This window comes from Magnolia sinica, chromosome 2, assembly GCF_029962835.1.
Source record: "Magnolia sinica isolate HGM2019 chromosome 2, MsV1, whole genome shotgun sequence".
NCBI lineage: Eukaryota > Viridiplantae > Streptophyta > Magnoliopsida > Magnoliales > Magnoliaceae > Magnolia > Magnolia sinica.
In genome coordinates this window covers 36259467-36275953 of record NC_080574.1, presented here as the reverse complement: position 1 = coordinate 36275953, position 16487 = coordinate 36259467, and positions in this window count along the sequence as shown.

The following is a 16487-nucleotide window of genomic DNA, read 5'->3' as shown; positions in this document are numbered from 1 at the left end:
CTCCACTGTCAACACACGCTTCACGATTAACACACCCACGTCAGTCCACACTACACTATAGTGCATACCCCATGTCAGTCCACACTTACTGCTACTGCACCCTCCACTGACAATTACGCCCAGCGTCCCTGGATCGACGGTGTAGATGCATACCTCATCAAGGTCGGTCCCACATGGCCCACTTGTTTTGAATCAGCCTGATATTCGTGTTTCTCCTACATCCAGGCCCGCCCAAAGACGGTTAGCGAGGTGGGCCCTATAGATGGGACAACGTGGATCATACATCAAGTGGGGTCCACAACATAAGAGAGAGAGAGACATTCGCGAGGATGGAGGGGCCCCGCCACTATGGGCGTTTCTTTGATACAAAGCCTACATCAAGGTGGGTCCCACCATAAGTGGGCCCTTACATCACCAAAAAATAAATAAATAGAGATCCAAGATCACCCATCATCTCCTTCTTGATCCCTTGGCTTCGACCCTAACGGAGGAGATGGAGTTTGGATGGTTGAGATGGGAGATGAGGGCATAGGAAGTGGGTCACATGCAAAAACTCTCTCATGGAGGTTTGGGAGAACCTTGGACGTGTGATGTTTCTCTTGCTTAGAAACAATGAGTTGAGAAATGAGAGAGAGAGGGTTGTAAAGAGAGAGGGATGGGTGATGGATGTGTAAGAGACTTTTTGACTTTTTGTGGTAAATGGTGTAAGAAAGGTATGGGTTTGTAAGAAACTTTTGACTTTAGAGGTTGCCTGGGGAAAGGTGAGAGGTGATGTGTACTTGAGATGATGGGATTGATTGATTGATGGACTGATGTGACGAGTTGTAGAGATTCTCTCAGAATTTGCACGTACAGCATTTTCCTCGCACCGAACGCTGGCTCATATCTCCTGGCCAGAGTATTGGATCGGCGCGCGAGTCGGAGCATCGGAACCGCAGTGACGGCGTGGTCGCTAAGGTACAAGTATTGGGTTAAGTCAACTCGAGTTGACGGCGTGTGAATCAGGGCCGCGCGCAAATGCCAGTTAAGGGTCGAAGGTTGCCGGAATTCGACTGGAAAGACCGCAGAAGCTTATGGAACGGAGTGGTTCAGGATATGGGTCTTACAATAGGATGATGCCAAAATAAAAATTAAATATAAAATTTAAAACAAGATAGCACAATCAAATAATACAGAAGCATAAGTAAATAGCAACCTCAAATATACTAGTATTGAGAGGTTGATACAAACTTAGTTCTAAGGACAACCTAACAGAAAAAACCAAAGGCTTATGGCAGGACAACCTTACTAGAACATTTGTAAGTATCAAAAACCCAAACCAATAAAGAGGCAAAAAAAATGATAAATAAAATAAACCAAGTTATTATAGCATTCCCACAAGTGCATAAAATAAATTACACCATTCACCACAAATGCTTAAAGAAAATTACAACATTCACACACATAAGCACATTTAATCATCCACTACAACACCAAGAATTATAGTAGTTCGCTTGTGTGTACACCAACTATTAGAAAACAGCTACACAACTACTCTACTCCTAATATCCAATCCCTCGGGATATTAGCGTTCACTATGAAAAAGGTTTAACTTAAAACGTTCACAATTGTGTCTTAGAATGGGCTTACACAATTCCAAAAACCCCACACTCTAAGATTTCCTACATTACCTCAGACAAACCAAAAAGAAATTTTTCTGGCACAACCTCAAAAACCAAAAAGGATATACAAAATGTAAATGTACTTATCTGGAAATTCTCCTTTGAAGAAGCCCGGTAGAATCGATCCGATGTAAACGTAGATGTTCAATGTCCAGTCTCACAGATGAAAAGGTTCTAGTTCTAAATGATTTTGAATTAAATCAACCTAGGCTAGCTTGATTTGATTTTGATCTCAAGAAAAGGGAAAACCCAAACCCTTCTTAAAATAAGATTGCAATAACAATCTCAAAATCAAATAACAAAAGCTAATTAAAGAGAATATTAAATGAGCACAATATATCTTTAAAATATCACAAACTTATCTCTTAGAGTGGTGTCTTGATTTTGCTTTTATGAATGAATAAACTCTAAAATTTGTGCTCTATTTATAGGTGAAAATACTGTTCACTCAATTGGTCTAAAAGTCGGTTCGACTAGTCGAAGGACCAACAAAATTTCAAATTTTATGGCGCGATAAGATAAGACCGTTACTCGACTGGTTGAGTGAGACCCAGAAATGTTGCTGGACTTTGAGTTGAGCCTACACGACCAGTCGAGTACTATTCACTTGACTGGTCGAGAGCCCAACAGAAAATTTTGAAAAATAGCAACAAACCTTGGACTCGTCAAGAAAACTCATAGATTGGTCGAGCCAATACTTGGACTAGTCGAACAAGGTCTAAGACTAGTTGAAAAAAAGACCTATAAATAAATGAAATGACCCACAAAGAATATGCACTGAATATGACACTATCTAGGGTCATCCAAACCTATTTGTGAGTAGGAACAAATGAAATATCATTCGCTTCTGAATCTTGATATCTTATGATACTTGAAGCTTGAGTTCGATATCTTGAACTTAAGCTTGAGTCAGGCTTAAATTCTTGAGTCTTTAGCATACGGTAGTTGAACTTCAAACTTGAACTTGAGTTCTTGAATTTGATCTTGAAAACATGAACTCTAACACGCTTCACTTCAACTTGAAGATGTAGTCTAGTTCGATAAAGATCCACAAAACTTAAAAATGTATGAACCTGATCACTTCAACTCAAAGCATGATGCTTGTACTAAATGGTTTGACACAATAAAATTTGATAATACAACGGGTGCTAGGTTTACACAATAGCATTTACACCATGCACGTGTACACATCCAGATCGCCGTCAAAAGCAGGTTGAATGATGAGGTGGTTTGATACAATGGGCCACTCCAAACTTGAGCAAAAATACCCCTTCCCGACTGGTTTTTCATCAAGAATCCAATGGACTATGTGAATTCTTCCAAAAACATTACCGTGGGGCCCACCAAACACGTCAACGGCCTCTGTTTCCACAGGCCCTGCGTCCGTAAAAACCGGACACAGTGGGCCATTTTGTGATCAAGGGCACGGTCGGATCCATGATCCGGACCATCCACATGTTGCAACAGGTGGCCATAACCCTGTCTATCAAGTCAGTTTCAAGAGATTTGGAAGAACAACTGAGCAAACTCGTGCTAAATGCAGTTGTTGGTGCGTTCTCTTGCGCAACAAAAATAGGGTCGGTTCTTCCAACTCTAACCAACCTCAAAACTATATAAAAAGGAGAAGAACATGAGAGGGAGAGATATCTAGGATCAGATCAATCCAAGAGGGTACCTATGAAGGCATGATGGAGAAGCAAAGGTGAGAGAGAGAGAGAGAGAAAGAGAGAGACATGGAGACGGCTGGAGTTCTTCTATCCTTTTCCTCTTTAGTTTTTTTATTCTCTCCTTTATGTTTTTAAGAGCTTTTAGCATGTCTATGACAAGCTAAACCTCTTAGCTAGGGCTAAGAGGTGAAGCTTGTAGCGTGATGGGGTGATTTCTACAGCCTCAATTCATGTTTATTGAACTCTCTTTGATTATAGTTTGATATTAAGGAATGCTTTCAGTTTTTAATGGTTTGTTGTGACTTAAATTACAATGGATTTACGATAGCTTTGAGCATGTTCTTAGCATTATAGGGATTGAGAATTTAGGAATCCCTGTTGTTCACCATCGTCTCATGGGCATGGTTGGATGATGGAATCCTTCATAACATTCATACATCCCTTAGATTGGATATGGATTGGCTAAATTTTGTTGTTTGTTTTATCTCATGGGCATGGTTTTGTAATGGAATCAATTCTAATTCTCATACCTATCTTCTATTAAAAACAATATAAAGGGAAGTTCAGATTTGGATTTTTAATGATATATCTTCCAACTGGATGAAGATGGGACTCTAAGTCCAGTTGTGTTCATGAATCAAGCTTAGATCTCCCCAATCTCTACAAGTGGATCCTTAGCACCCTAGTTTTCCACCTTTGAATTTTTCAAGTTTTAGTTTAAGATTTCACCATTATTCCCTTAAAACTTCTTGATTTAGATTACATCTTCTTCTAGTTCTAGTTCTAGTTACTTTCAGATTACGTACAAGGTTTAGTCCCTGTGGATTCGACCTCGATCTTACCGAGATTATTACTACACCGCGACACTATACTTGGGGTGGTGAACAAGTTTTTGGTGTCATTACTGAGGACTGACGGTTGTGTTTTTCTAAGATTAAGTAGTTTTGGATTTAGTTTAAGATTAGGATTTTTATTTTATATTTTTAGGATTAGGATTTTTTTTCTGTTTATTTTAGAAACTAACCCAACTTTCTAATTTTGTAGGACTCTGAGATAGACTTTCTAAATTGGTAATCTCTTTCCAATTCCTTTATTTTTCTTTTTTTTCTTTTTTAGGATTAGGGTTATATTTTTCTATTTTTAAAAATTTTCTAATTCTAGGATTTTCTTTTTAGAAACTAACTTAGTTTTTAACTTTAGGTTTATAACTTTCTTAATTATTTTTAGAAACTTTCTATTTATGGTTCTAAAAATTTTTCCTTTTAAGAAATTAGTTTACTTTCTATTTCTATTTTAGGAACTTTCTAACTTTAGAATTTCTATTTTTAGAAACTAATTTCTTTTGTTTTCTTTTGCATGATCTTAACATAGGAACTTTTAATTTGGTAGCTTCCTTTTAACTTCTCCTCCCCTTACTTTCCATACTGTTATAGGTTCTTTTATTTTTCTTAGGATTAGGTTCAGAGTTAGGGTTTCACCATGGAAAAGTAGGTACGTCAATATGCTAAGATGGATAAGAGATATTAGGGAGGGATGTATAATGATTACGATGTAATTCAACCTATATCTTAGGATTTTTCTGAAACCATCATCAAGAACCGACTAAAATATTATGCTCCATCGGTTAAGAAGTCCTTACGCAATCATAATTATGGGAATGAGGACTATTATCAACCATCATATTCTCCCATAAATGATCTGTATAACTATAACCAGTGGAAACATCAAAATTGGGAAGATGAACCAACAACATGTTATAATGATTATTCTCTTGGATACCCTACCTTTGAGATCCAACCAGAAACGATCCAAGAGAATTCCCTTCAGCGTAACATGGACTATCTTGCGAAAATTTAAAAAATGTTGGAAGCGCTTAATTCACGCCTCGATAAGATAGTAGAGGCTCGTTCATCCCAACCACAACCCAATTCAGAAATACAATGCGAGGAAAGTGATCCTAACTCGCTTTTGAATAACTCTGGAATTTGAAATGAAGAGTCGGATTATGTTAATGAGCATATGGTTCAATTTTTCGAAGAATTGATCTCGATGACGGTTCAAAAGAATGATCAAGAGACGTGGGTGTCTTTCAAATATAATGATAATATCACACTTCACTCACATGACATACTAGCTTTTAATGATAAGGGAGGTTAGTTTATTCAAACCTCAACCCAATTTAGAAAGAGAATGTAAGGAAAGCGATCCCATCCCAAGAGTATATTGCACTGAATTGGAAGATAAGCTCCTTACAACCAGCCTTTCTAACTCTTATGAGACACGTCTGGACCACTCCCCTGAATTAAATGTTGATATGATTCGGGAGAGGGACGAATTGCTTGATATGACTCTAAAATTTGAATCTACCCAATTAAGGCCACCATCTGAGCTGTCAAGTTTTGACGATTCAATACCTCGTCTGAGAAGTATCAATGAACAAAGTCCTCACATCAATACTTTGTCTATTAATCCTCAATCTGTCTGTGCAAGGCTGGATCAAGAGATCGTACCTCCATGTACTTTTAAAGACGATGGAGTCCTTGAGCATCTCATTATATATTTCAATGTGGAATTTCTCAACTCTTTGAATGATTGCTTGACACACTTTGAAGATTCAAACGATCCTATGATAAAAGAAATAATGGACGCCTTGCAAGAGAATACCTTGATGGTTGTCACGGATCGAGGGAACCCGTACTCCAAAATCCTTCCCTTTATAGATCTTAAATGTTTACCATTAAAGGAGGAGGAGCTGAAAATTGAACCAAAGTCTGAAACTTCAGAATGTGTCGAGACTAGATCACTTTATGAGAATTTTTCTAAATTTTATCTACTTGTAGTCTCTGATTCACCATGGAATACTAACATTGACACTTTTTCTGTCATAGGTGAATCATATATCCTTTGGATACCTCAAGCGATTCAACGATAATTTTTTGCTGAGATACATAAGTTTTTATGGACATTCATGCTCCTGGGCATCCAAGTCTATTGCAAAAAGGGCTTTTGGATGATCTTGTTGAGAAACCTACCGAGAAATTTATCTAGATATTGACCGGAAGAGGAACCTTGCGGCATGACTAAATAGATTTTCCCCTACTTTCATAGGACTAGGGTAGTTTGCTTTATGTCGTTCTAGGATAGTCAGCTTTATGTCGTTAGGTTAGTTTGCTTTCTAAGTTGTTTTAGGATAGGTTGCTTTTGTTAGTTTTACTCTTGTGTTGACCTGCTCTCACACTGATATCTCTTTGGAAAGACCGTTTAATTTCCTCGTCAGGTTTTATCTTTCCATCACTTCTCTTTTATTTGTGTTGTATCATGTGCATTATATGCTTATATATTTTACATTGCGGACAATGTAAATTTTAGGTTAGGGATGAGAGATTAGGTTACCTAATCAGTATTTTCTTGGTCTTGAGTAAAACTTGTGAAAATTTTTAAAATTTTCTTTAAAATTTTTTTGTGAATTCGAGTGATTTTGAAGGATATCTTCAATTTAGAAGTATATGATACTTAATGTTGGTGATTTATGACTCTTGGATTTAGTTACTTGTTAGATTTCACAGTTAAGTTCGAATTGTTAATCCATGATTAGAAGTTTTAAACATAGATTGAGTCATGATTTCACATGTTACATCTAGCTTACATAGTAAGGTTTCAGTTCCATATTGAAGGGTTAACTTGGTAATCACTAAGCATAGAAGGAACCAGCTTGAGGAATTTGTCTATCATATTAAAAGCCTAGATTTAATGCTCAGAAATCACCAAGGCAAGGGACGGACCCCAGCGGACCGAGATCGAAGAATTTACACGCTAGAGATTGGCAAAAATCAAGCGATCAATGATAAAGATGCCTGAAAGTCATCCTGAATGCAAGATCACAGGGTTCCCACCATCCGTTTGGCTCGAAACTTTACATATGGCTTGAGGACCCTAAATTAACTGTACACGTCTAATTTTAGCCATTGGATCCTTGAGGAAGTGACCCAATGGACAAATTAGCCTATAAATCTTTAATTTGAGGCCCACCTGATACCTGGATATGCTTCAATTTTAGCCTCAACCCCTTAAATAAGGTGGCAAAATGGATGAACGGAACGGATGTCTCACACGCATCACAGTGGACCCTATAGGGGGACTTACGTGTACATAGTGCGATGCACTCCCGCACCGCACCAAACCAAACCGCGAGTCCAGTGAAAGCACGCAAGACCCGAGCCCGACTCCTTCACGCGTCCAACGAGCGAACACTGTTCGCATGTGATCGGTAGTGGGCCACCACCGTGGATCATTTCAATGATTCAGACCATCCATTCAACTCAGGGGCCGGTAGTGGGCCACCAACTTCCATTCAACAATAGCCCGAGGTATTTTGAACCTACAAACGATATTTTTCCAAACAAAATCCGTAGTTTCTGCCTACTTTGTGAAGTAATCGACCGCCACTACGATGAACTTGGTCTGACCTTTGCCCGTGGGGAGTGGGTCGATGATGTCGATCCCCTATTGAGCAAACAGCCAAGGTCCAGCCATTGGTGTGAGATCTTTCGGTGGCTGCCGAGGACTATTCGCAAACCTTTAGCACTTGTCACATCTTTGGACGAGCTTTCGGGCATCGTGCTGAATGGTCGGCCAGTAATATCCTTGTCGGACAACTTTATGTGCTAGTGAACGCCCTCCCAAATGATTTTCACAAATTCCTTCGTGGATCTCTCTTAGGATATACTCTGCTTCCTCAAGTCAAACACACCTTAAGTAAGGGAGGTAAAATTCCTTCTTGTAAAGTACATCGTTGAGTATGGTATATTAGGCGGCCTTGACTTTCATTCATCGCGCTTCCACTCGGTCCTCAGGGAGTTCGTTGCTCTCGAGGTACTGGATAATCGGATAATTCCACATTGGTTCCGAACTAATGGGAACAACGGGTGCAGGGTCGACCTCATCAATGCTTGGTTTAGCCAAGAACTCGATCGAGATGGATCTTAGGATTTCATCCTCATCTGTTGTAGCGAGCTTGGCCAACATGTCGGCTTTGGAATTCTCCGCTCATGGAATTAAGGCGATGTTGCACTTTTGGAAACTTTCGATCAATTCCCTAGCTTTTTGGAGATAGGACTTCAGACATTCATTCTTGGCTTAGTAAACGTCGACTATTTGGTTGACGATCAATTGCGAGTCACTGAAGACTTCAAGATGCCGAGCCCCCATGTTCGCCACTAGTTTGAGTCCGAAGATCAAGGCTTCATATTCTGCTGTATTGTTGGAGGCTTGAAATCTAAATCTTAAGGCATACTGCATACACGTATGGTCAGGAGTCTCCATGACTACTTGGCCCCGCTTGCCTTAGAGTTGGATGAGCGATCAACATAAAGCGTCCACTTAAGTGGGTTGGGAAGTACGTGGGCATCAGATGGTCTTGAAATACGTTGTTCTGTCGGCTTCTCTAGGAGGAACCCTAACCTGGGTATGTCGGCTGTGGGTTGGTCGTCAGTCAGTTCTTATCCTGGAGTTGTGTCAGTTTGACGATGAAATTGGCCACTACTTGGCCTTTAATTACGGTTCGTGGCTGGCATGAGGTCAAACTCACTTAGCTCGATCGCCCACTTAATTAGCTGACCCGAGGCTTTGGTTTTCTACAGGACTTGGTGCAGTGGGTGATCAGTTAAAATGATGATTGAGTGAGCTTGGAAATATGGCCTCAAGCGTCAGGAAGATGTGACCAAAGCTAGAGCCAAATTTTCCAAGGTCGGGTATCTCATCTCTGCTGAAACTAACGCTTTGCTAACATAATAGACCGGTAATTACTTTCCCTCATGTTCTCTTATCAATACCGAGCTGACCACTGCATCAGATACGGTCAGATACAGCAGCAAAGACTCGCCTAACTCGGGTTTGGAGAGTAAAGGCGGTGATCCAAGGTATTCCTTTAGCTGTTGAAAAGCTATTTCGCATTCTTCAGTCCATTCTATTATTTGTCTCCCCTTCAGCTATTTGAAAAGGGGAGGCATTTATCAGTAGCTCTAGACACGAAGTGGTTGAGAGCGGCTATTCTTCCAGTTAGCCTCTATATGTCTTTGATCGTCTTTGGAGACTGCATGTCGAGGAGGGCTTTAATTTTCTCAGGATTTGCCTCGATCCCTGGCTAGCTGACTAAAAACCCGAGGAACTTTCCCGAGCTTATGCCGAAAGTGCATTTGCTCAGGTTTAGTTTCATTTGGTATTTACAGAGAATGAGAAACATCTCCTCTAGGTCGGCCATGTGATCTGTGGCTTTTATGCTCTTAATGAGCATGGCGTTGATATAGATCTCCATGGTTCGCCCTATTTGGCGGGTGAATATCTTGTTGAGCAACCTTTGGTAGGTCACTCCTGCATTCTTTAAACCGAAAGGCATCACTCGGTAATAATAAGACCTTTGTCAGTGACAAAGGTGGTCTTAGATTTATCTACTAGGTGCATTACAATCTGATTATATCCTAAATATGCATCTATAAAACTAAGCAGTTCGTGACCTGCGGTACTGTCAACCAACTGATCGATCCTGGGAAGAGGAAAGCTATCTTTGGGGCAGGCTTTGTTCAAGTCTGTGTAGTCTACACAGATACGCCACTTCCTATTAGCTTTCTTGACTAGTACGACGTTGGCCACCCAGTCTAGGTAGTAGACTTCTTCGATGAAGTTGGCTCTAAGGAGCTTGGCGACCTCTTCTCCGATCACTACGTATCTTTCTGAGCCGAGAGCGCATCTCTTCTGTTGAACTGGCCAGTAGGACGAGTCGATGTCCAGTCGATGCATGATGATGGCGGGATCAATGCCCGACATGTCTTAGTGGGACCACGTGAAAACGTCGACAAAGCGTCGTAAGGAGGGCTACCAACTTGCCTCGCAATGGTGTCGTTAGGGACGATCCAATCTCCACGATCTTAGAAGGATCGGAACAAGGTCTTCCATGGGTCGGCCTTGTTCCAGTGATTCCTCTCGTGGATCTAGGGATTCGATCATCATTATTTCACGCAGGGCCCTTAGTACTATTGCGTAGCACTGTCAAGCATCCTGTTAGTCGCCCTTGACGATTCCCACACCATGCTCGGTAGGAAACTTCATGGTGAGGTGGTAGGTCGATACCACTACCCTAAGGAGGTATAGTAGTGGTCAACCAAGGATGACATTGTAGACGGATAATTGGTCGACTACAAGGAAGTCAACCATTATGGTGGTCTGATTTTGATCATCTCCATCCGTGAGAGGGAGCTTGATGGCTCCTTCCGGCATAACCTATCCTCTTGAAAATCTGATTAGGGGTGTCTTCACGGGTCGAAGTGAAGCTCGACCAACGCCCATCTTATCGAAAGCTTGGAGGAAAAGTATGTCTGCGGACGACCCTGTATTGATGAGAATTCGAAAGTGTAACACCCCGACTTTTCAGGACCCGAGTATGTGACCCATTTCCTAAAAACCTGAGTGTTTAACTTATAAAGAGCCAAATTCCATATATAAGTTTTGATAGCATTCAGAGTAAGTAGATGAGCGCAGGATGGACAAATCAATATAAAGAAACATTTGCATTTATATTTGAGGTATACAAGGAGTTGCCCATAATGACTTATACAAACCAATGTCTCAACATTAACAATTACAAGATTTACATACATGAGAAATCTAAAAGAAATATATAACGAAGCCGCAAGGTCACACAGCTTCTCCAGTCAAATACAGTCATACATCCCTAGCGATCGCACCCTACTCCTCATCAAGTCTGAACATGCATATCACTTAAGCCACCCGTGCTACCTGTACAGTTATTTATTTGATAGATGAGTGGCCAACTCAGTGTGAATTCCCTTCAAGATTACACACCGTCACATTAGGTAAGCATAGTTATAAAAATATGGCAAGGCATACAAAACAATACATAATGCAGTCTTATTAAATGCATGGATACATGAATGCACCATCAACCTAGGGATGCACATCCCGCTGTCGAAATAAAGGGTCGCCCTAAGAGAAGTAGTCACCTGGAAAAATATACAAAGGTACACCCGAGGAGAACTAGCTATCCGGAAAAGACCATAATATATAGATCGCCTAAGAAGAATTTAATCACTCAGAAAATACCATAAAACATATATCACCCAAGGAGAATTTAATCACTCGGAAAAGGCCATAAAACATAGATTGCCCAAGGAGAATTTAATCACCCAAAAAAGACCATATATCGCCCAAGGAGAATTTAATCACCCGAAAAAGACCATAAAGAATAAATTGCCCAAGGAGAATTAATCACCCGGAAAAGACCATATGCTATGAAAATGCATGATTAGCCTAACCATTATTAGTCCGTTTACAACCAGTAGGTTTAATAAGCTCAAAGGTCACTACGGAGAGCTCAGAGCCAAGTGTAGGCCGATAGCTCAGGCATAGTGTTCCATTCTACCATCCCTGGCTCATGAGGCTACCACCTTAGGATGTTTAATGGATCCCAATTGACTAGTGGTCAATCATATTCAGTATATGGGGCTTACCATCGCATGGTTGCACAAAATAAAATATCGAACCCATATAGGGAAAATACCAAACCAAAGCCACATGGGCGATATCGAAACAAGCCACCTAGGGTAGATATTAAAATAAACCACATAGGGCAAGTATTAAAACCAAACGATAAAGACCATCCTTAAAAATCACTTAGATACAACCCCTGGATGGTAGGCCCACATTAATATTCGAATCACCCCACCATTCAATAACCATTAAGTCGAAGGTTCATTACAACCAAAATCAATCGAGTTACATCCCAAGTATGGGTATACATTTCTAAGTGAGGGTTTCCCACTAACATATCAGTTTAAATCCCAGAAGCAATCCACAAGTAATCCAATAGCATGAATTAAATATACAGGATAAACATTAAGCATGTAATGTTTCCATTCAATTCCAACAATTTAACATATGTGACTATGAAATAGAGATATCAATTATAAATTAAAATAAAGACTATAACTTAAGTTAATGGGAAAATGGAAAGCTCAAGGGGAAGAATCATCACCTGGGGGTTCGTAACTCCTTTTTTGATTTAGATTCCTACGATTAACCAGTGGTTCAACGTTATCACTACGTGAAAAATGGAAAAAAAAAAAAAAAAAGGACGGATTTTGAGACAGTTGTGGACAGTCTCTAAAATTCTTTGGTTTAAAGATGGTTTAAAGACGGCCGTAAACCATCTCTAAAATTTTAAACGGCTCTTGACCGTCCCTTATATTGTCTTAAAATATTGAGCGTCCACAAATCATTTAAGACGGTGCGGTCATCTAAGACGGTCAAAGACTGTCCACATTAGATACAGTCAAAGACCGTCTTATATGCGGTCATTTGAGACAGTCATTGGCCGTCTGCATTATAGACGGTCATTGGCCATCTTTTACTTGTAATCTGAGACTATCAAAGACCATCTCTATTAAAGACAGTCCTTAGCCGTCTTATAGCCCTGTTAAAGACCGCCTCTATTGGAGATTGTCAAAAAACGTCTCTATTAGAGACGATCTTTAATAGTCTCGAATAGAGACGGTCCTAAACCATCTCTAATGCTCAGGTCAAAAATTAAGAAGCTCAAAAAAATTATGAATTTTGAAAAAAAAAAAAATAGTTGAGAAGCTTAGAAAAATAATTAACAATGTTTAAGAAAATTTTAACTTTTGAAGAAAAAAAAACTGTGATTTTATAAAAATCTAGATTTTGAAAAAAAAATTAAGAACTTTGAATAATGTTGATAACTTTGAAAAAAAAAAAGATTTTGATAAAAAATGATATTTTGAAAAAGAAAATTTTAAAAATTAAACAAAATGGTGAAAAAATTGACAAATTGTAAAAAAATATATATTTTAAAAAAGAAAACTAGATTTTATATTTTGACAAGAAAAATTAAAAAGTTATATAACAAAAGTGAGATTTAAAAAATGATATTTTGAAAAAGAAAATTTAAAAAATTAAACAAAATTGTGAAAAAATTGACAAATTATAAAAAATATATATTTTTTAAAAAAGAAAACTAAATTTTATATTTTGACAAGAAAAATTGAAAAGTTAGATAACAAAAGTGAGATTTTGATGATGTGTTGTATATCCTTGCCGCCCCTATGTTTCTCCAACCCATTTTTGGGCTAGGTAATAATGTAAAAATGTTTTAATTTTTAAAAATTTTTGTTGATAAAAATGTGTGTGTGTGTGTGTGTGTGTGTGTGTGTGTGTATATATATATATATAGTTTTATGTCATATGCATGGAAATTTATATATATATATATAAAATTAAAAGGTAATATTTAAATGATTTGTAATATCACATGAAAAAGAATATTGAAAATGTCACGCCCCAAATCCGGAGATTGAACTCACAGGAATTCCGATCACCGAATCCGGTGCCGACAGCCTCCGTAGTACTCCATTCTTGGCTCCCAGCGCCCATACACCAGATTCCGATCCTGAGATCTTACAAGGAAGATTTTTCAACATACATTTATCTCGTAAGAAGCATAACCACAAGTTTACCCAAATCATAAAGGCAACATCATCATCACATATCCACTAATATAATCATTTGAATACAATGCTGAAAGGGAAATACATATATCAAAAATCAGAGCTCCAGAAGTCCGCTGCACGCTCCAAGCTCAACCCTGCTGCTGCAACCTAACGCCACCTGCACGCATCTATCGTGCATAAGGTTATAGAAAGCTTAGAGGGTGGTGAAAGTGTGTATACAAGGTGAGTGCCAAGTAAGCAATATTAGAATAATCAGAGTAAGCAGAAATACCGACAAGCCCATAAATCATACAATATCAGAGAAATGCGAAAACATGCTGATAGGCCCATAAATACCATCAGCCTTGTCCAAATGATACGATGTATAATATAATAAAAACAATATCATGTATTGATGAAGCAATGTAGATCAGTTATGCAATGCGGAGATAGTAAACCAAATATCAGATGCCGATGATGCAATGCAATATGCGATGCGAATGAAATTACTAAGCTGGAGTGAAGTCCGGATGATAGTACATAGTATCGCAGGCTATGGGGTCCATCACAAGGGGCTTCTATCCAAACCAGTCATATACCTAAATTTGGATAGCCAGACTCAATGTAGTAAACTCCTAATCTCAGGTTAGTCGCGCGCCCAACCGAAATCTTTGTTATAACGAAGGTACACAACAATTAGTTACGCACCACTAGCCCGAGTGGATAATAAATGAATGAATGAATGAGCATGCAACTCCTACTCAATAGGTCCACATATCAGTACGGTTCCTCTCTCTGGGAAATCACCGAGGTCTATTACACTTCAAACCAGATTACCGCCCCATCGTGCGCAACAAGGTGAGTGGAAGAGACCTCACTATCCGCCTGCCAATATCTGGCTCGGCTCGTTGATAGCGGACCCATTCCTCGAGCTGGTCAGACTCAGCCTAGCATTGCCCCCTCTCTGGCAGGTAAGGCCGTACCCCCTTCCAACCGACTACGACACAGTGGGAGACGCGACCTAACGGTATGCGGTCATCATGCGCTCATGCATCCACTCAGTCTAGATATTGGAGTAATCTCTGGAACCAAGAGGGTTCTGGGACTTTCACCAAGGATATCTATAGCACCCCATGTAGAACAGATTTTCGGTGTCCCATCTGGCCATCCACGAAATACCTGTGAAGGCTACCGCCCTGATGTCGCGAGGACATATGGTGGTCATGTCACACAAATGCGAGATGCATGAGTCATACAGTCCAATCATGCATCAATCATGTGCATGCCATGCTCTCATGTGGGGTAACTCTGCCTATCAGGGAGCCTTATGAACAACCTGCCCTATGGCATATGCAATGGTCAATCACATCTCATAACAAACATGCAGATGATGTGTATGAGCATGTATTATGCTGCTATGCTGTCACATATTCATAATCAGTATCAATAACCGGCATCGACTCAACCTCGACAATGTGGACATTTAACCAACATTGCCCCTAAGGAATGGCCCATATAGAGCCTAACATACAGTGGACTCATGGCCTCACACTAGGGCCAAATATACAACACCATAAGCCTCACTCAAGAGCTTAATACACATTACGATATGCCTCACTCATGGGCCACATATACATCAAGTGGGTCGCATCTCACGGGTGTAATATACATCACAATGGGCCGCTCCCACGGGCCTAATATACATTAAATCGGGCCTCACCATATGGGCCGAAAATATATCACAATGGGCCACGTCCCATGGGCCTCGATAATCCGAAGCGGCCTCAACAATTGGAATCGACACTCGAAATCGGCCTCGATACTCGGCCTCAACAATTAGAATCGGCCTATACCATCGGCCTTGACAATCGGAATTGGCAATCGGTCACAACAATTAAAATCGACAAATCAATCACGACAATCTGAATCGATCGATAATCAAAATCGACGAATCGGTCAAATCAATCGGAAATCGACAATCGGTCATGATAATCGGCCTCGATCGCTAATCGGCAATTGGCCACAATAATCAGAATCGATCAATAATCGAAATCAGCAAATTGTTCACGTCAATCGGATCGGAATTGGTAATCGGTTATGATAAACGACCTCGATCGCTAATCGACAATCGATCAAGTCAATCGAAATCAGCAATCGGTCACGACAATCGAAATCGGTAAATCGGTCATGACAATCAGAATCGATCGATAAACGGAATCGACAAATCAGTCACGACAATCGGCACCAATAATCAGGGTCGATAATCGGCACCGATAATCAGGGTCGATAATCGGCGTCATCCTCGATAATCGGCACCGATAATCAGTAGATAAACAAAGTGGGGTCCATAGATGATTAGTCGATCAACCATAGTATAAAGATCGGCACTCAGCCATAGTTATATCAAATTCGATAGCACGGAGCCATCCATCTATGGCGAATGGGGCCCGCTTATTTGGGTTAACCCACTATGAGAATGAGCCTAACAAAGCCTAAGGGAAGGTCACAATGTGGACATCCAACCATCATTGCCCATCAATGTGGACATCTAACCAACATTGCTCCCAATGAGTGGCCCACGTAGAGCCATACGAATAGTGGCCCATGGCCTTACGTACAATTACAATGGGCCTCATTTACGT